At 44.7% G+C, this 19,822-nt stretch overlaps 1 protein-coding gene across 10 annotated transcripts in view; it reads right to left on the bottom strand.

The window, feature by feature from the left end:
* TRMT9B (tRNA methyltransferase 9B (putative)) overlaps positions 1-19,822 on the bottom strand; it is a 145,716-nt gene that overhangs the window by 2,059 nt on the left and 123,835 nt on the right. For 8 of the 10 annotated variants that reach the window (XM_063337052.1, XM_063337054.1, XM_063337053.1 and 5 more), the window contains 3 exons: positions 8,138-8,271; positions 2,772-2,847; positions 2,219-2,390 (listed from right to left, as the gene is read on the bottom strand). The gene's annotated coding sequence lies outside the window, so the exon portion shown is untranslated. Of the gene's footprint in view, positions 1-2,218; positions 2,391-2,771; positions 2,848-4,572; positions 4,636-8,137; positions 8,272-11,246; positions 12,191-19,822 lie in introns of those variants that run through there. The other 2 variants (XM_063337047.1, XM_063337046.1) reach the window with 2 other exon arrangements.

Genomic DNA, 19,822 nt, shown 5'->3' with positions numbered 1-19,822 from the left:
GTCATACTGGGAATCAAATCCATTTTTCCACAGGCTCAATTTTTTTTTCTTTTGCTCCTAGAAGGAGTGTGTTTGTATACTTCTCCAGGTACCAGCCTTCTACTAGTCCCTTCATTAGCTCAAGTAATAAAAGGGTGATGTGGTGGTTCTTGCCGTCACACCTGCTCCTGACCCACGCAGACAGTTCTTAAGGCTTTATAACACTAAAACCAGAAAAGCCCCTTAGGAACAGAATTCTCAGTGAAGTAAAGAATATTACTATTCCAAAAATCAAACATTCAAAAGACAGAGTGTTAAAAGTGCCAGTGCACTTACGTGTGTGTTCCAGGGAGCGAAACGAAATAGCGTTTTCCATGATATGATGCGATAAGCCTGTTAAAAGCACAAAGGCGGGACAGTACAGTGGGGATGGCTCTGGTTTGCGGGGGTTTGTGCCTCATTTATTAGAGAAGCTGGAAGACTGCCAGCAAATGAAATGGGAATTTCAAGAAAGAGTGGGCTCAATTAAATCACTTGAGTGTCATTTTAGAGAACTGTCTTTTTTTTTTTTTTTTAAATAAGCCAGCTAGTAGCAGAAGTAGATCACGTTCATCACAGAGCCCAGACTAAGGTGGTGTGCAAGGTGTGGGTAAGAGACAAAGGGTTCTTCTAAAAGGAAGAAGAGGACCCAGTTGGCCAAACACTTCTGACGTGTTTAGTGTCATAGCAGCCTGAAATACCTATTCAAAACCAACAGGTCATCTGGTAAGAATTCTCCTTTGTTTCAAAAACAGTTAAAAGAAAACAAATTTTGGTCAAGGCATTGTTGGGAGCTGGTTAAACATGGAATCTTCAGCTAGGCTATAATTCAAGTTCATAGAAACACTGACGGTATGGTTAGCGCAGTTCCTATAGGCCACTTTTTTTTACCCCTACTTTTACCCCTATTTTGGTTCCTTTTCAAATGTTCAAATATTTGTTTTAACTCCCTCATTTGGGCCCCAGCAGTCTATACTCTTTTCATTTCTCTAAATACCCGCCAGCACCACAGCAGCACGTCTGAAGAGCACACATGGGGCTTTTCCTTGGCCTATAGGAATGCCTTTTTTTGTTGTTGTTGTTGGACCATAAAAAGGCCTTAGGGAATTTTTTAATCTTTGCCCTTAACATTTCTAAAATGTCCAGTCCTTACTACCACTGCCCACAGGATAAAAATGCTTATTGAAGCCCTTGTCACCTACAGTATTTATCAACTGGGGCTTCTAAAGCATACAACAAGTAATAAAGCATTCAGTAAGGATAATACAAATAATAATCCAAGTTGATTTTGAATATCCCACCTCAGTGACTTGGCTACAAAGCTAGAAATACACTAAAAGTCAGTACTTAAGTAAAAGCAAGAAAATGGTAAGACTTTACTACCCATGAACAATTTCATTCACCAGCAGGTAACAACGAAAATTGCTTTGTGATGCATAGAAAAGCAGTTGTGAAAGCCTTGCTAGACCTTCTTAAGAAAAAAAAGGAAGGTCCATTAAGGTAATGTGTCTGGAAAACAGCACCTGACCTCCCTCTACATCGACACTATGCTCCGGTATCTAAGACTGGGAGAAGCACATAGAGAATACCGAAACTGCGAAATTCTGGTGCTGCCTCCTGTAAATCCTCAGAAATCAGAGGATGCCGGGTCTCACGCGGTGAGAACTAACAGTGATTCTCTTCCCTCAAGGACACCCCATCTCCACACCCTGCTCCTCCTTGGATCAAATGGTACATGCAGCATAGAAGCCCGTATTCATAATAACGTGGGGCAAGTATTCTATTAAAGTGGAAACAAACCATGTCTAGAAGAGGTCGTAACCACTCGTGAAGTCCAGGAGCGTAACAGTGCACTCAGCAGCACTAACACAGCACAGCACTTGGTCTGCAACCTCCCTGATTTGGCTTTGGAGGCCTCCGAAAACACATTAAATTGTGTTTGGAGGCCTTTTAAGAATGACCTTGAGCAAGGAGAAAGGTAGAGATTTTCTAGCTAATGCCTGAACCATAGCCTAAAAAAAAAAAAAAAAATACTTTCACATTTGCTTTCTTCCCCTTTCCAGACTACAACAAGAATAAATGCTTCTGTATAATAAAAATAGCACATAACCTTGTAGGTAAACCACTCCTCTTGTGACGCTGGTTGCAAACAAGATTAGGCAGAATAGTTATCCAACTAGGTTCAATTCATCAGACTTACTGGACTGGGGAAGGAGGAAAGGCTGTGCCCCGAGCATCCTACTGGAGAAGGCAAGATGGATGAGGGAATGAGTGACCCGTCAGGAGCAGTGCTGGAGCTCAGAGGCCCCGCCGCCGAGGAGCACAGAGTTTTTAGCAGGCCAGTCATGGATAACAGACTGTTAGGCATGTATCTGATAAAAAAAAAAAAAACAAAAAAACAAACAAACAAAAAACCTAAGCAACTGGCAGACCTTGGAGGGGTTTAAGTGGCTAAAATTTTAGGCTTGGATAGACCCATATCCCCAAGCTCACTGCTAGAAACAGAGCCCAGAATCACCGGTTCAAAATTGCACCAAGTTGTCTGAGGAATGGAGGCGAAACAAGCCAATTTCTGGCACCATCAGCTCTGTTACAGCAGTAATTATTTTCAGTATACCAGTAACATTTGGAATTCACTGCTAGGCTTCAGAGGTGGGGTTTTTTTTTTGCAGAGCTTGGAGACAAATATATTTACAGAAGTTCCTGTTATTTTTTCTCCTGCTTCAAGTTCTGCCCTAGCCACCTGGGCTTACCTCTGGACGTATTTTTTTCACAAGACCCTGCAGGAAGTTTCTGGCGCTGTTTTTCTGAACGGTCTCATAACGGTCACTGTCAGGGAGAGAGAGAGAGAGCATTCCGTTAAATGGCTCAGCAGCACCATTGGGGACACGACGTGATACTTACCGTGCTCCCGTTGACAGTGCCCTGTGCAGAAAGGCGAGCCCAACACGCTTTTCTTTTTTAATTCCTTGAAAACTACCACATATATTTTTTTACTCTTTAAACACTCTGTCTTAACTGAGTTAGAGATTTTCTATGACACTTTATACAACTTTTTTTTCTTTTTTTTTCTTTTTTAAAACTTCTTTCCTGTGCCTCCTCTTCCTCTCTTGTTAAATGGCTAAAAAAGTTTCCAGGGCCGGCCGCTCTCTGCAGTGGTTTGCTGGTTTCTGCTGAAAGAGCTGCTGCCAAATTTTATAAAGAATGTTCCCCGGGGCACAGAGGGGAGGGAAGTATTCTTCATGGCCTCTGTTTTCTTCCCATATTGTTTAACAAACAAGCAAACTGCCCTGCAGTCGCTCTGACCCCTATTTAGACATATCCCTTTCAGGCAGCTGCACAAATGAACTAGGAAGGAAGCGCCGTCACGGCCCTTAGAAAAGATAGAGGGAAATAAAGGCAAACATTGTGTGTCTAAACAAACAAGCTCGCTCTGCTCTGCCCTCGTCTTCTGCCTAATTCTGACAGGGACCGGACCCAGAAGCCGTAGTTGGGGCAAGAGTGTATCCCGGGTTGTGCAGGACTCAGTTCCCCACCTGCTCTGTCCCCACCGCCCTGCCAGGTTTTGCCCCAGCCTCTGACATGAATGAATAATCCCAAACCTTTGGCATAAATGGGAACTCGGCCCAGGCTCTTTGCATGACTTAAGCCTGTCCCTCAGTCTGGTTTCCCACCTCGTGCCCTCTGTGCCTCAGTTTCCCTAGTTAGACTTCCCCAGAATTTCAAGGGGAAAAAAAAATATGATTTTTCTGCTCCAGTAATCATAAATTGGAAGTGCGAGTTTTGCAAAAAGCTGAAACAAAACCACCTAGAGGCCAGGCTGAGAAAAAGTTTACCTTTGAGGTGCTGCTTGCCTATACACAACTCCAAAGAATTTCTAAATCAAACAACTTTTGATAGATGAGAGATGAAACAGATGTGCTAGTAACCCCATTTCATGATGGGGATCTAGAGCATAAACAATTTTGGACCTAGAGATGCAACTAGAATATTCGAAAAATCAACCGCAATGTTGTAGGCTAACCACAGTAACAAGTTCTGACATATCAGAGCTGATAAACCTGGTTCAAAGAATGCTTAGATAACTGGAAAAGAAAGAAAACACAGTAATTTAAAAGATTATGAGGATGACTTTTAAAGTATTTCCACATTTCTCTGGTGGCATCCATTTATAGTAGTCCCATCTTGATGAAACTACAGATGGGACGGGGCATCTACCACCTCTCTTCAGGATATTTCATAGAATCATAAAATGTGCTGGGTTGGAAGGGACCTTTAAAGGCCATCTAGTCCAACCCCTCTGCAGTGAGCAGGGACATCTTCAACTCGATCAGGTTGCTCAGAGCCTCATCCAGCCTGGCCTTGAATGTCTCCAGGGATGGGGCCTCCACCACCTCTCTGGGCAGCCTGTGCCAGTATCTCACCACCCTCATACTTACCTTAAAGAAGTTACTGAGAAGTCAGCGCTGGGTGACACAGAGGTGGCTTTGCCATAGGACCGTGACTCAGCACAAGCACCGCGCATCCCTCGGGCTGCTGCAGATGCCCTCTGCTCGCCCCGGCTCTTCTCAACCCATCGAACCCTGGGACCACTTTTGCCTAGCCATCGGCTTTAGCCTAACCAAAAGATGGGAAAATCCAACTTCAAACAAAACGCTGGACTGATTGCAAGAAAGCAGCCTTATTTGCAGTCTGCACTGGCCCTCTGTGGCTGACACGGGTTCCCAGACTTTGTTTAAAATCTGCTGGCGGAGCGCATAGGAGAGCGACCCAACCACTTGCCAAGGATTTGTCAAGAGCGTTGCTTTGCCCTTGCTCTTCGCTCTTTGCCGATCGCGGCCCGCAGGAGAGCAGACAGAAAGCAGAGCTGGATCTGGTCGCCATCATGCACGGACTGCAATATGTGCATATTTGTGCCTGAGGAACTACCTATCACCGTGATGAATGGCATCACATTTAGCTATCTCCTTAAAGAGATAAGACCCTGTAAGTTCTTGTTATCTGTTGTGCCCGGATTTGTATCGTTAACCAAAAAAATTGGATTAATATTTTTAAACAAATCAGATTACTGTTTCATACCCATTATCATGCTCCAGGGGGTCATAAAAATGGGATAAAAAAAATACATATTTACTGCAGTTGTTTCAAGCCATGAAACAGAAGAGCCTGCAAGACACTCTTTGTAAGGAAATGTTTCCTAGGGTGCTGCTCCTTAGGGCTCACCACTAAAAATACTGTTTTCCTTCTTTACCTTAAACGTCCTTCAGCTTACAATTCATTTCACAAAAGCACCAAAAATCCCCGCAAATGCTTCCCAGTCACGGCTAAGGTGTTCCAGTTGCTCTCTGTAGAACGTTGCAGGAGCAGCCAGCCATGGACGAGCAGCAAGAGCTCCTGAAACCATTCCCGGCCATGGCACCCCTCCTTTCTGTTCTGCAAACCTCCCGTTACAGCCTGCAAGCTCTCTTTTTGGGGCAGTCCTCCCCTTCTTGTGTGTTTTGTCTAGTCGCGATGGTTGCTCCATCCTGCCAGAGCCAGCACTGCAGCCAGGTCAGGCTCGGTCCTCGCTATCTCATTTCCTTCTCCCTTTGCCCGCCCTGACCTCATGCAAAACCTTTCAGACGCATGCACAGCTCCGGTGAGGTGGTCTATTTTGCCTATAGATTGCGTCATGTTTAGCAGCGCTTGGAGGTGAGGGGCCTGTCATCACCCTCTTGGAGAGCTCAAGTTCTGAACAACCAGCCTTTCCCCTAAAATGCATGAGGAGCGACGTCTATGCAAGAGGAACGATGGTCCAGAAGTTTCCCCAGCTGGGACAAGAGGAGAATTTGATCAGAACTTGATCAGAAAAGATGAATAAGCCTTGCTAGCTATTTTCAAGTACAGAATTAAGTTACTAAACAAGGCACCCACAAGCTCAGGATCATCAAAAGGTTATTACGTTATAATATTTATATTATGTGATGTGCAGCGCTGGAGTTCTCAACACAAGGACATGGACCTGTTGGAGCGGGTCCAGTGGAGGGCCACAAAGATGATCAGAGGGCTGGAGCACCTCTGCTGTGAGGACAGGCTGAGACAGTTGGGGTGGTTCAGCCAGGAGAAGAGAAGGCTCCGGGGAGACCTTATAGCCCCTTCCAGTACCTAAAGGGGGCCTAAAGGAAAGCTGGGGAGGGACTCTGGATCAGGGAGTGGAGTGATAGGATGAGGGGTAACAGTTTTAAACTGAAAGAGGGGAGATTTGGATTGGATATCAGGAAGAAATTCTTTACTGTGAGGGTGGTGAGACACTGGAACAGGTTGCCCAGGGAAGTTGTGGCTGCCCCATCCCTGGAGGTGTTCAAGGCCAGGCTGGATGGGGCTTTGAGCAGCCTGGCCTAGTGGGAGGTGTCCCTGCCCAGGGCAGGGGGTTGGAACTAGATGATCTTTAAGGTCCCTTTGAACCCAAACTATGGTATTTATGGGCCTGGTAAAAATGAATTTGGCTTTCCGAGTCAGCTTTTTGACTGTCGTATTTCCCGTAATGCTGCTATGATGGGGGCAAAGTACCTACTTTCTTTCTTAGCAAACAAGAACACGTGTGGATGTGGCACCCTTTTCCGAATTGACTCATCCTGTGGTTTTTGTAGTCACCTATCAATTTCCGCAAGGCCAAAAACAGTGGCCTCAGAAGAACAGCGTCAATACCAATCCCCTCATCAGGCTTTTTCAATGGCTAAATGTAACACCCTTCTCACATGTTCTAATACCGCAGCATCTTAGGATTCAATCCTGTCACCTTTAAAATGAGAGGGGAAACACAGGAGAGGATATTCTGCGCCAGCTGCTCTCCTCTGGGGAAATACTCTGCAAGAGCCAACCTTACATTAAGTTTAACTTGTTTTCTGCCGCTCACAGCGATATTTCTAACTTTCTTTAATCAGACTGGTATCTACACATGCCAATTCCATGTTTTGCCCTACTGTCCTGCTCTCTTCCAATGTAGGAAACATAGAGGTTTCTATTCTATAAGTTGGGCAGACGCCTGGCTCCAGCTAAAAGCAGATCCACCACTACCAGGTGCCCCCTTCCACTTTGCAATGGCACGGACGGTGGGGTTGGCGATCATGGGCAGCTTCACTCTAGACTTAACTTCTAAAAAGATTTATTATTTAAAACCAGGCACATACACTGACAAAGGAACTTTATTAGCTGTTATTTCATCTTCTGCTCTCCCTGGAGACACACGCTTTGCCTCCAGAGGCCGACTGTCCTCTGGCCGTTCGCTCTGGGAGAGGTGGGAGGCTCACCGAGGTGTACAGAATAGCACTGGGGGAAGCTGGTCATTAAAAGATATCCCAGACTCTCCCTTGCTCATTTTTCCTCATCAGTGCTCCACAGAGAATAAGAACTATGCCCCCTGGGAGAGTCAAACGCAACACCTATAAATTAATCCCAGTCCAGATAAACCTGCTGAGCTGGCTCAGAGGGCATTTATAGCCAAGACACGGCTTCCTCGGGGAATTACAGTCTCCAAATCAGTGCAGTTGTTCCAAAAAGAACCTGAGAAAAGCTGCTTCTTTCTCCTTCTCCTCAAGTAGAGGGAGTTCCTTTCACCACAGAATTGCAAGTATGAAATTCGCTCCCAAACGCAACCGGCTAGCTGAAACAACTCCTTGTTTGTGCGGCTGCAATGCCGCGTCCAGAAACCCTGACTATCGCTAACTACGCAGCCATATCCACATGATAAAAATATGGTGGCATTAATAACTTGTGCTGGCGGGCCTTCTCAATTGTCAGGGCTTCACATAAATATAGAACTCAGTCTATAGATTTATTTCAGAGCCTCTTTATATCTGACTATGGCTCCAGGCAGATCAGTGTCTGCACAGACAGAGTAATTAAGGATGGGTAATTCTGTCCAGCGGCCAATATTCCCTACAGTGAGAGACACACGATGGGTTTTCAGCCGCTCAGCATTTCGGAGGCTCACTGGGAGTCAGCTATTAGAAAGCTGCGCCGTACGACAAGAGAGCACCAGCCTCAAAGGAAAGCAGCCAGCAAAGCGCTTCCATTTCGGCATCTCGGCAGGAGAAAGCGGTTGCCCTGAAGTCCTCTATAGGGAACTTTTTTTACTTACATGGCTCCGCGGACGCACACGGAAAGCCGCGGCTCCCATCTGTTAAAGTGGGGGCCGGCACTGGGAGCCAGCGCTTCCCTCGCGCCTCCATCATCTCACACAAGTATGCAGCCACACCGTTTCTTGGGAACGAGCTGGAAACACACAGGAAAACAAAGGAGGGTTCTTAAATTTCTGAAGTACGTGTCACAGAAATAGCAAATAAATAGAACATCATAAATAAAAACATTTTTTTTTTTTTGGAATGGTTTTACAAGAGGTGAGAATTTCAACAGCGAAACAAAACTTGACTGCGGCGGATCCCAAGTTTTATTCCCACACTTCACAGCCAAGGTTTCTGTCAACTGGGAAGAAAACACAGCCGAGCACGAAATCGTGGATGTTTGAGGACAGCAGGGAGAGAGCGCAGCGTAAGAGCAGCACCCATCCCAGCACTGAAGACATCAGCCTCGAGCAGAATCGCAATTTTAACACCATCAGCTCATTTTGTTGGGTTTCGGTTCCTGTAGGTTTGTTATAGGTCAAGTGTCCCCCCCCCCCGCCCGCCATGGGCACTCCTGGCTCATCCTGAGAGCTCCTTCCTCCAGCACTGTCACAAACCGATACCCCTACAGAAATAAGCTCTAAGAACCTTTCGGCTGAAAAATTTGAATGGGCTTGATTTGAAACACATCGGACTAAAGGAAGAAAAGTCTAAGACTTGAAGAAGAGGCATACAAGAGCTAAACAACAGCTAAATAACTGAGGGACACAGGGGAAGGTAGTGCTGAACTAGAGCCTCCAGCTCATACAGAAGAGTCTCCCCAAGACACATGTGACATGAAGGTCCCAAACCTCCCTCCCACATTTACCTTGCCAGGAAAAAAAAAAAATAAATCTCCTATTGGCTTGCAGTTGAGCTATTCAGAGACTCACATCTTGGTGGAAGGATGGCAGAAGCCAGCTCCTGGTGACCTCCAAAGCACAGTGTCTGCAAGATAAATGGCTTTAAAAATTGCTAGCGCAGGTATGCTATTAACAACCGTACCTGAACGTGTTCCTTGGCAACCAAAGAAAAACACCTTCCAAATCAGCATGTTTCTGGGAAGAATCTTCCCATGTCTGATCCAGTGGGGAAACTCACCATGGGCAAAAAGAGACAATTTTAGCATTTTTTATCAACTGCCTGAAGTTACACTATAAGGCTCCTGGTGTCGGGGGTTGAAAGCACTCTATGAAGATAGACGCTGCTTTTATTCTCATTTTACAAGCAGGGAAGCTGAGCTGAACGAAGATAGAATCATAGAAGAGTTTGGGTTGGAAGGGACTTTTCAAGGTCATCTAGTCCAACCCCCTGCAATGAGCAGGGACATCTTCAACTAGATCAGGTTGCTCAGAGCCCCGTCCAACCTGACCTGGAATGCTTCCAGGAATGGGGCAACTACCACCTCTCTGGGCAACCTGGGCCAGTGTCTCACCACCCTCACTGTAAAGCATTTCTTCCTTCTACCTAGTCTGAATCTACCCTCTTTTAGTTTAAAGCCATTATCCCTTGTCCTATCGCAACGGGCCCTGCTAAAAAGTTTGTCCCCATCTTTCTTACAAACCCCTTTTAAGTACTGGAAGGCCGCGATAAGGTCTCCCCGGGGTGAAGATGGGTGAAGGGAGTTGCTGAAGCACAGCACACAGCCACTGAACTCCTGGCTTCCAGGTCCTCTTGCAAAGCCTTGCCACTGCTTCCAGGACCTCCGGCTCCAGGTCGTGCTGTGCCCGACCCCTCCGCCAGCCCCACCACTGACAGGCAAGAACATGGAGCGATGACTGTCCCTCCTCTGGCACATCCATCTTTTGTTTCCTAAAATGAGATATGGCTCTGGATATTGCAGAGGGAAGAAGAGCAACCAAGAAGCCCGCAGGACTCTGTCCGTTCTCTGCATCTTGCAAAGCTGCACAAACAGACCCACAAAAACATTCTGTTCTTTCTCCACCGTACATGGCCAGCCCCCCAAACCAACACTTAAACAGCAAAGAAGAGCAATAACAAATATCATAACCTGACCTTTAGATTGGGGAAGGGGTTGTGTTAAAATCTGTCTTTATAATTCCTCTACCAGATTATTTTAATAACATTCCCATCACTGTAATGACCACTGGGAGAGACCCAACAGCCAGGGGAATGGGAGAGCTGCACGGAGGTGGAGAGAGTCATCCCAGCACACAAGAGTAGTAACCTGGCAAATAGTACACCAGTAAATGAAGAGCAGAATTGAAGAGCATGTCAAAGAAGGGGTTTTCTGCCACCTGGATCCTGCTGGGGCAAGAGACCTCTGTGGATTACAGAAAAAGTTGTTAGCAGCAAGCAAAAAAGTTCTCTCTCTGAGGAGCAGAGCCAGGGATCACAAAGACAAGACTGACGCTGATGCCCGTGTAGAAAATACAGGCTGTAGGATAAAATACCACACTGGTGGTTCCTTTTGGGTCTCTGCTTGGCCAGATCACACAGCCAAGCAGCTGCAGACCAAAAGCAAAAGGCCAAACAAACAGCTCTTTAGGCAGCCAGTCCCTCTCCCTGCCACCTTCATGGGCTTTGCTCACCAGTTCCTCCAGCAAGGGCTTCATCTTGCCGGAGCACAATTAGTCTTTAACCATTTTCCTGGTGAACTGAACTGTTATCACCAAAATGCTGCTCTCTTTTGATAGGTACCTCTGACTTTTGCATCATGGGCCTTGATCGGATTTCCTCAGATCCTTGTTCCCATAGGTACCCTGCCAGTCTTTACTGAGCTGGGGTGGAGAAGGACCCTGCAGCTCCCAGAGCAATGGTTTTACAGAGCCCCAGGGATTAACAGTCTTGATTAACATATGCTAATGCATCCACCTGGCACAGTAGGCAAGGTCAGAAGCTGTAGCCCGTGTAAGAATGACCTGTTCAGAGCAGCTGCACATGTGAAACGTTGCTGGAAGTGGTGTATCTGGGACAGACTCACACAAGAGACGGGCTGTTCAGTTTTTACGAAGCCAGGCTGAAAATGCTCTGTTTGCTTTCTTTCCTCTTGTGCTTTCTGTAGCATCCTCTGGCTCACTTTGTCCAATCGGCGGGTTGTGCTGTGTACCATCATTTTTCCCATCATTTTTCTTTCCTTTCCCATAGCCCCTTCGGCTGCTGCCCTCCCCACGGCAGCTCTGGTCTGGCCGAGTCTGATGCAAGGAGTAATCACCTTCAATTGCCATTATGGCCAGTGACACGGGGCCAAGGCTACCACTAGGGAGAGTTATGTCTGGCTGCCCTTTTCAAATCCATATTGACACACTCCTCCCTCCGCACCTGCTTTTCTTCTCTCCTCCCTCTGACAATCATGAACAACAATGACAATCAATCTACAACTGCCTGAAAGGAGGCTGTAGCCAGGTGGGTGTAGGTCTTTTCTCCCAAGTAACAGGCAATAGGACAAGAGGAAACAGCCTCAAGTTGCGCCAGGGGAGGTTTAGATTGGATATTAGGAAACATTTCTTCACTGAAAGGGTTGTCAGGCATTGGAACAGGCTGCCCAGGGAAGTGGTTGAGTCACCATCCCTGGAGGTGTTTAAAAGATGGGTAGACATGGTGCTTAGCAACATCGTTTAGTGGAGATTTTGGCAGTGTTAGGTTGATGGTTGGACTCGATGATCTTAAAGGTCTCTTCCAACCTAGATGATTCTATTCTATGATTTCCCAGTTTATGTTTCTGCACTCTTCTTGCACTCTCAAGATCTTTCCCAAAGTCCTTTCCATGCCTTGCACCATGAAAGGTGCTGGGTTTTATTAATGCCATAGCAGTTCAAAGGCTCAATGCTTTGGAGCTTCCTTGGAAAGTGCTGGATTCTGCTTTCCATTGCAAGGAGAGGTATCTGGGGCACTCTCCCCTTGGAAGGGTCAAATCCTGCTGCTGCTGGCTCAGGACTGACATGAAATAACCAAGTGGTGTCTCCGTAGGCAAGGCCACCCTGTCCCCTCCCTTGCTTCCCGCTTTCTGCTTTCCCCGGAATTGCTTGTTCATGGATCAGCTGTATCAGGCTTGAAGTTTTTCTTGACTGCTGTTAAAGGGAAAACGTAAAGCAAACAAGAAAACATGGAGGCACAATTAAAATACAAAAGTCATCCATTTGGTCTCATTCTTCCAAAATACTTCTGGTTGGCAATCACAGAAAATAACTATTTTTAGAGCAGCTCTGCATCTGCATTTTGCTCTCGATTTTCTGCATAGATCCTATTTGGCCAAAGAAATAGATCGACTGACACCTAGCGGAAAACTGAAGCTTTTTTGTCTCTCATTCTTCTCGGTGGAACGTTTTAGGCAGTATTTAAATCGACTTAGTACACATTAACATTATTGTAGAAAACAATAATATTACCAGATCGCCTGCATTTTAATCTCTATTTTGTTAGTGTATACAAATATCCAGTATAATCACAGCCAGGACAACCAACAACAATTCATTTTAAATATACACAGATTCTTTAGTTAATGAAGGAGTCTGGCATTAGATCACAGTTCATCCCTTCTTCACATCGGGCAAACGCATAGCCCTGGGAGCCCCTAAAGTGTTAATAAATTAATTAAGTAAATAAATACATAAATTTCTTCTGAAAACTGACAGTCTTCTGGAGTCATTGTTTCTACTGAACCAGAATCACTGATCCCCTTATTAATGACTTATGCATAAATATCTAAGAACTGAAAAGTAAATTTTTTCCTAAATTTTTATTGGCCTTGGAGAAGTTCATCATATGGTATCACTTTGTCTGACTAAAGAATACGAAGAACATTTTGCTCTGTCATGAGGATTTGTAGATGCTTGAGACGCTTGTCTCAGTAGTCGCCTGATGTTCAGCATCTGTGAAGGGATTTTGCAATGCGAGACAAATGCCAAACATAGCTTAGCTGGCTGCAGAGTTCCCACAGCCTGATGTAGGTACCATCACCCGTATGTGCTTGTGACTAATAGACGCGATGGTACTGGTGCGATGCTGTGCTTTACAAGCCTTGCTGAGAAAGCACTTCACAAGGTCCAGCTGGAGAAGAATTAAACAGAGGGGATTCTCTTGCAGACAAAAATCTCTAAACACAATTCCCTGGTAGTGAGAAGCTTTTGTATTCACTCCCCCAGGGCAGCACGTCCGTTCCTTCCCAGTACCTCAGTCTGCAAAAATAAGTTGTCTAAACTGTCAGATCCTGACTCTGAAAATCCACATTCCTCTGCCTTGCTCCTCTCTCTCGACAGGGTGGGATGGGGGTGTCTAGAGGTAATCTGATACGTAATTTTTGATGAAGACTAGATCGTATAGTAAGCAGCTGAGAATAAAACTTGATACCACCAGCAGTGCCACTCACACCCAAATCCCGGAGATCTGAATGTTGGGTTTGACAACGATGATCTAGAGGGAAGCAACGCGAAAAAAATTACACAACTTGATCTGAATAGTCACTTTAATATATAAGTAGGTCCTGAGAAGCTATTCACAAGCCAAGCCTGTTTAAGGCAGTGCTACCCAATCCATAAAATCCCAGACTAATGACCCCATAAAAGCTCCTGCACTCCAACCATGCAGAGATCTAGGTCTTACTTCTAATTTTGCCTACCAAAATAATTAAATAATCACATTACGTTATAGAATCCGTTAGTCTCTGTGTTCTCATTCCAATTTGTCATATGCAATTTTAATAAATTCAAAGAGTCGTACTGAGTCAAATGTTAAAAATCTAATAGTCGCTTAAATGACCATTAAACTCTGACTATTTATATTGCTACAAAGGAATAGACTTTAGATCACAGCTGTAGATCCTGTGTTTGTATTGTCTTTCATAACACTTAGCTACTTTCAGTCGGCCTCTAGCAGGATATGGGAAAATCATCTTTTTTTTGCAGGGTTTTGGGTTTTTTTCAGTTTGGCTCATTTACCATCTCTCATTTTCCTCTCTCCCTGCTTTTGGTCTCTGGGAACAGCAGAAACCACAAAATGTTTTTGATTATCCACTTAATCCCCTCAGGCAGCGTAGTGTCTTTAGTCTAGACTTCAGTGAAACTACATTTATTTGTTGAGCTTTTAGTTCTCAATTAAAAACAAAAAAAAAAAAAAGTTGAGAAACTTCCTGTGGTCCCTTGTATAGACTCTTGGCCAGTTTATGTGAGAAAAACACTGCTTTATATTTCATGTTCCTATTTTTTGTTCCATTTCCTTAATATTTTTAACTACTTTAATATGTCTTTCTTAATTGTGCCATTCTGCAGCAGTGTTAGGAATAATCCTAGTTACTGCTTTTCCATCCTCTTTCTCTGTCTCTCTTCCATTTCTGAATCCTTCCGGCTTATTCCTTCAAACCTCTGCACTTGTTCTGAGGGGAAGCTGGCACACGAACGCAGGAGACCGTTATGACGTCGTTAGCAATGACCTTGGCCTCAGCAGGAAAATGTCACTTCACGTCTTTCTCCGCACACACCCAACCAACCCAGGAACAGCCAGCTTTGGTACATACGAAGTGCAGGGATCAAACCAGCTGAAACACAGCCCCAGGTCTTGCGCTGGTATTTATGGAATCATAGAACCGCCTAGGTTGGAAGGGACCTTTCAGATCATCTAGTCAACTGATCCTTGAGTACGTTACCTTTCTCTATGAACCTCCGGCATTTAAGAAAGAACACGGGTCTACAGATATTAGAGGCTGCAGCAATAATTTTCATACTGTCGACTCAATGTAACCAACGTGGCCTTTAGTGAACTAACATCTCGGAGAAGCTCACCCTACCAAACACCCCTCAACAAGGATGCAGCTCAGATATGGGCCACGCCAATGGTTGAACATCATTGTCATTCACAGGTCACTCCTGTGTGAGGGGGGGACCATGAGTGTCTCAGACCTGCACCATTCACCGAGAGGGGCATCTCTCCAGTGACATCCAGTGGGTCAAGTTCAGAAGTTTGGGAATGTGCATTCATCTCCCCCTTGTTCAACCCTCCTTCCATTCCATAATTTCACACAGGCATCCTATAGCCTGTTCCATATAGGCAACAACCCTTCTGACCCAAGCGCACAAAGATACAAACTTTTCCTGCTTCTGCTTTATCTGCCAATGGTCCATTTCCATGCCATCATCCCTGAAGTCTCCATATTTATTATCATCGAGTGGCTGTCGCTGCACAAGACTTTTTCTTTATTTCAACCTTCAACGTCAGAACGTTGAAACTGTTTATGTAGACGCTGTATTAAATCTCTCTTTGGTATTTATCCACTTAAACATGGTTTTCGATACTCCGTCTCCAGTGAGTTCTCATTTATGCTTCTTTACTCTCAATAAGCCAGAGCCTAATATGTTGCCGCTGAGACATGATCCAGCACAGGCTGAAGGGCTCATGTGGGCAACCTGCTCAGAAACACTAATGGTTTGTTTAATATTTCATAGAGATGTCAATTACAAATTCAGCTCCCATTTGAAAGGCTTCTTTGCACAGCACTAAATCACTTCATGTTTCCTGTAAAGTCTTTTATGCGAAAGGCAGAGGTGAATCTTGGGACACGCAGGCCTGCGCACAGACATTTCCCTGCGCTGGCCCAAAAAAAGTCCGCATCCCGATAGCAGGTATGCACTCCCTGTGCCAAAATTCCCATTTAGGAGCTTGATCCAAACACTGGCAAAGTCAGTGGGTGTAACTCAAAGCAAATTCAGGTACCGAATCATATTTTTTGCACAGGTAAATGTGAAAAGTTTCCTTTTACTCCGTAATTTGGTGCATCACCTGGCTGAGGCTTTGGGATTTTTCATGGTAGCCAAGAATGCAGATGCAAGCTTTTGGTGCTTTGAATGTCCAGCTTAAGGAGCAGGTGAGGACCTGTCACAGCCCCAGTCTGCTCTTCACGCTCGGATTTTTATTTTTATTTTCCCGTGAATCTCAGGTAAAGGCTGGAAAGAGAAGGGGGTTGGGTCTGCCCGTGGCTCACTCCTCAAGGGACTATGGAAACACTCCCGGGCAACTGCGGTCAAAGCTTTGTTGCACTATTCAACTGAGTGGTCCACTGGATATTTAAGCATAAAATAAACCGCCCAGGGCGCTTTGTTTCTCCTCTGAATCAAAGAAAGGAAAATCCCAGGGTAAAGAGGCATTTCTGAGAACAACCGATACAAAGATGAGGGAAGTCAAGGGATGACTTTGAATCAGATTTTGATGTAATTACTCCCAAAATCAGGTCAGACTTTGCAGGTTTGAGCAGTTTTCTTTTCCTCTCACAATGCGGTTCTCCTGGCACCCTTCCCTTCCTTCCCCACCACCTCCTTCCAAACATGCCCTGGCTGGCAGCTCATTCCTACCGACAGCTTAGTCCTTTCTTCCTCATTATCAAGTGGTTTGTTTACCTTCCAGAAATTGCGCCAAGCTCGAGTTACCATTGTATTGTAATGTAAGTAAAAGCTTTAATACATGCAGAAGGAAAAAAAAAAAAAAAAAAAAGAAAACCAAACAAAAACGTATATACATGTATACGTGTCTGTTCGTTATTTAAAACAGGAGTTAGAGTAACCTTTTTAAATGGTCCAGTGGTCAACGACGGAACGGCCAGCCTTCATACAATGGAGAGGGCCAGGTCCCAAGAGGCAGTGGCTGCTCTTGACCGTTGCTGATGCTGACGGAAGCCGCTGCTGCTCAGTGCCGCCAACGACCTCCGCCAGGCTCCATCATTGACTAAAACACCAATTTAAGGCAGCCTAGAGATGGCTGTGTGACTTGCTCTCTATTTATTTCATCACCGTCTCACCTCTGGCGTTCTCTCGGACACACTGGAAAGCGGCTTTGGCCCGTGAGCCACAAAACAGTCTGTCTTCCCTCTTTTTAAGTAGAAAGGTTTAACCTGGTATTGAATGGCTCTGCTTTCTCCGCACTAGAGCATTTGTTCTGTCCAAGTGGCGAATTCCACCTTTCACAGGAAACACTTTATTTTACCCATTCCAAATGTTCCAAACTAACTCTGACCGTCCTGTCAGTCCTGCGGTAAGGAAGTGGATCTGTCAAGGGTCAATTTATTCTCAGTAATTCTGACACGTGGCAGAGCCTCTGCTATAAAGAGCCAGAAGAGAGACACGGAAAAGAACATGATGTTGCCTCACCAAAAAGCCTCCCACAAATGACTTTTATTTTTACCCCATGCAAGAGGAAACATCAGCTTTCAATCTGACTGCGCACACACAGACTTCTTTGTTAGCACATCGGTAAGAGGTGATATTTTCAGCTACAGGGTGAAGATCTGCTTGTTTACGCCCACCTTCTTTATCTTTGTCTCTTTTACTCGTGACAGTTCCAAATGACTGAGAGCCGCGGAGCAAACCTCTCTTCGTTCAGGGAAGAGAATTTGAGATGCTGTACAAACAGCAACAACAAGCAGTTAATTTTCTGCAAAAATCAACCAACAGAAGAGGGCAACCTAATACCGTCTCACTGTTCCTACATCCACTGTCCCATACACATACCCCTCATGAAAGCAGAGTCAACAGGGCCAAAGGGGATGGAGAACTGATATCCAAGAATCTTTTCAAAGCTCGGAGCACCACTCATAACATCCGTATTTTCTTGCTTCTCCTGTGCTTCCGTTTCAGTTTGGATACGATCACAACTGCTGCAGCACCTCCTACTAGGGTTATTTTTGTTGTTGTTAGTTTGGGGGAGGCTGGTTAGTTGTTTGGGGTTTTTTTTAAATCAGGTTATTTGGATTCTATTTAAGAGGACTTTTCTCTGTTGAGCACGGAATCACGGAATCTTCAGAGTTGGAAGGGACCTCTAGAGATCATCTAGTCTAGGGACTAGACATCTTTTCTAGGGAAAAGCAGCCGGTGCAGGTGCTGAATTGCCACCACAGCAACAGAAGCATCTGCTGCCCTCAAGCACCCCAAGCTCTGCGACGATGTAGGCATAGCTTAAAGAGCTCAAAAGGTACCCAAGTGAAGACAATGATGAATAAATAACAGCGGAGGAAAAAAAAAAAAAGGAGGAAAAAGAGAATTATGTATAGATGATACCATTACGTTTTCCACTATTAGAGAGTTAAAGTGCCCATAATCCCCTAAATTGGTCATCGTTTTGCTATGATGCTTTAAGGTATTAAGGTGGGTTTTCTTCCACTTTCATCTTCAGCTGTCAGAGGTAGAAGCATGAAAACAGCCTGGAAGCATCATCACAAGTGGCGATTTAAAGGTAAAAATGAGAAATGCATACCTATTTGTGGCTATCTGAGGTGCTACTGCTGTATTTGTTGTTTGGATGTATCTCTCTGAATAGAAAAAAAGCGGGCTTCCTTCTTTGGAAGGAAATACGCAGAAAGAAGAAACCAAATGAAATTAGAAATAGAAACAGAAATGAAATAGGAATAGTGGAGCCCTCAGCTATTAGTCAAGTAAAGAGAGGCTGCGCAATCACATTCGTTTGAATGCAGAATGCTAAATATAGTTACAACTATAGAAGGAAACCAAATATCTAGTAGTTCACTCAAGGCAGCGAGTGAAACTTGGAAAACTCTCCAAGTATCAAAGATGCAGGTATATGGCTGGTACAGTCTTCTACAGCATCTACATACCTAATGCGTTAAGGCGAAGTCACAGAGCAATCCTTTCTTTACTCTGGTACCCATTAGCTCCTGAAAATATGCACCTTTTTGTGCCTTAATACTCATTTAATCTGTCCCTACAACCCTTTCTACGTGCAAAGCTTGTACCAGTGCAACTAGATTGGTAGAAGAGGTGACTAGGTCAAACAAATGCAACCCCAGATTGTGGGCATGGCTGAGGAACGTCAAACCAACCCGGGCCAACTGAAGCACTCGGCAAGAATCAAAGGAATCAAAACAGAACGTGCTGCCACAAAGTGATGGAGATATAAAGGAAGGAAAAATTGTAATCCCTAACCAATCTTCCTCCGCGTATGCCTAGCCTTGGAAGTGTAAGGAACTGTACACTCAACACTTGGTGTTGAGCTCCAAGTGGGGGGAAAAAGGTGCGTTCCTCCCTCTGCGCAAGCTGTTGAAGTAAGACAGCTGGCAGATTTCAACTGCATCCTCCAGAAAGTAAGAGCAGCCAAAACTGGGACCTCTGCATATCCTAAGAATATCCAGCAGTGCCAACTGTGCTTTCTCCGCTGTGATTTCCCATCTTCGCCATTCTCCTTCATTTCTCTGGATGCTTCCTATCTTTACTCTTTTTTCTTAGCCTTTCTCAACGCTGTATCTTCCCTCTTCATGAAGACCATTTCCATATCCCCCTGAAATTATATTTCTTACCACCCTATGTCCAGCCTGTGCTCATACTACTTTCCCATAATCTAAATACTATTAGGTTACACACTCTGTGCTACTGGGCATGTATTAATATTCATCTGGATAGTGCTTAATTACTACTAATTCCTTAGTCATTACTATAACATATCAGTAGAATAAGTGATCACTGTAATTGTACAAACATAACAAATGATCATTGCAACTGTAAAAACACTTTCAACACAGTATAACTGTAACCTCAACAGGCAATTGCCTAGTTCTAATTACATTCTTTTTTTTCTTCTCTGATTTAAATCGGTGCAAAAAGAACGTTGACAATCCCAAAGAAATACTTCAATGTTATCTTATACCACGAAGCTTAGTCCCAGATGACTGTAAATAGATGAGAAGGAGCAGGAAATGTAGCTCTGTTGCA

Source organism: Chroicocephalus ridibundus, chromosome 5, assembly GCF_963924245.1.
Source record: "Chroicocephalus ridibundus chromosome 5, bChrRid1.1, whole genome shotgun sequence".
NCBI classification, from domain to species: domain Eukaryota; kingdom Metazoa; phylum Chordata; class Aves; order Charadriiformes; family Laridae; genus Chroicocephalus; species Chroicocephalus ridibundus.
The sequence above is the reverse complement of the archived record's forward strand: the minus strand, read 5'-3'. Positions and strand labels throughout refer to the sequence as shown.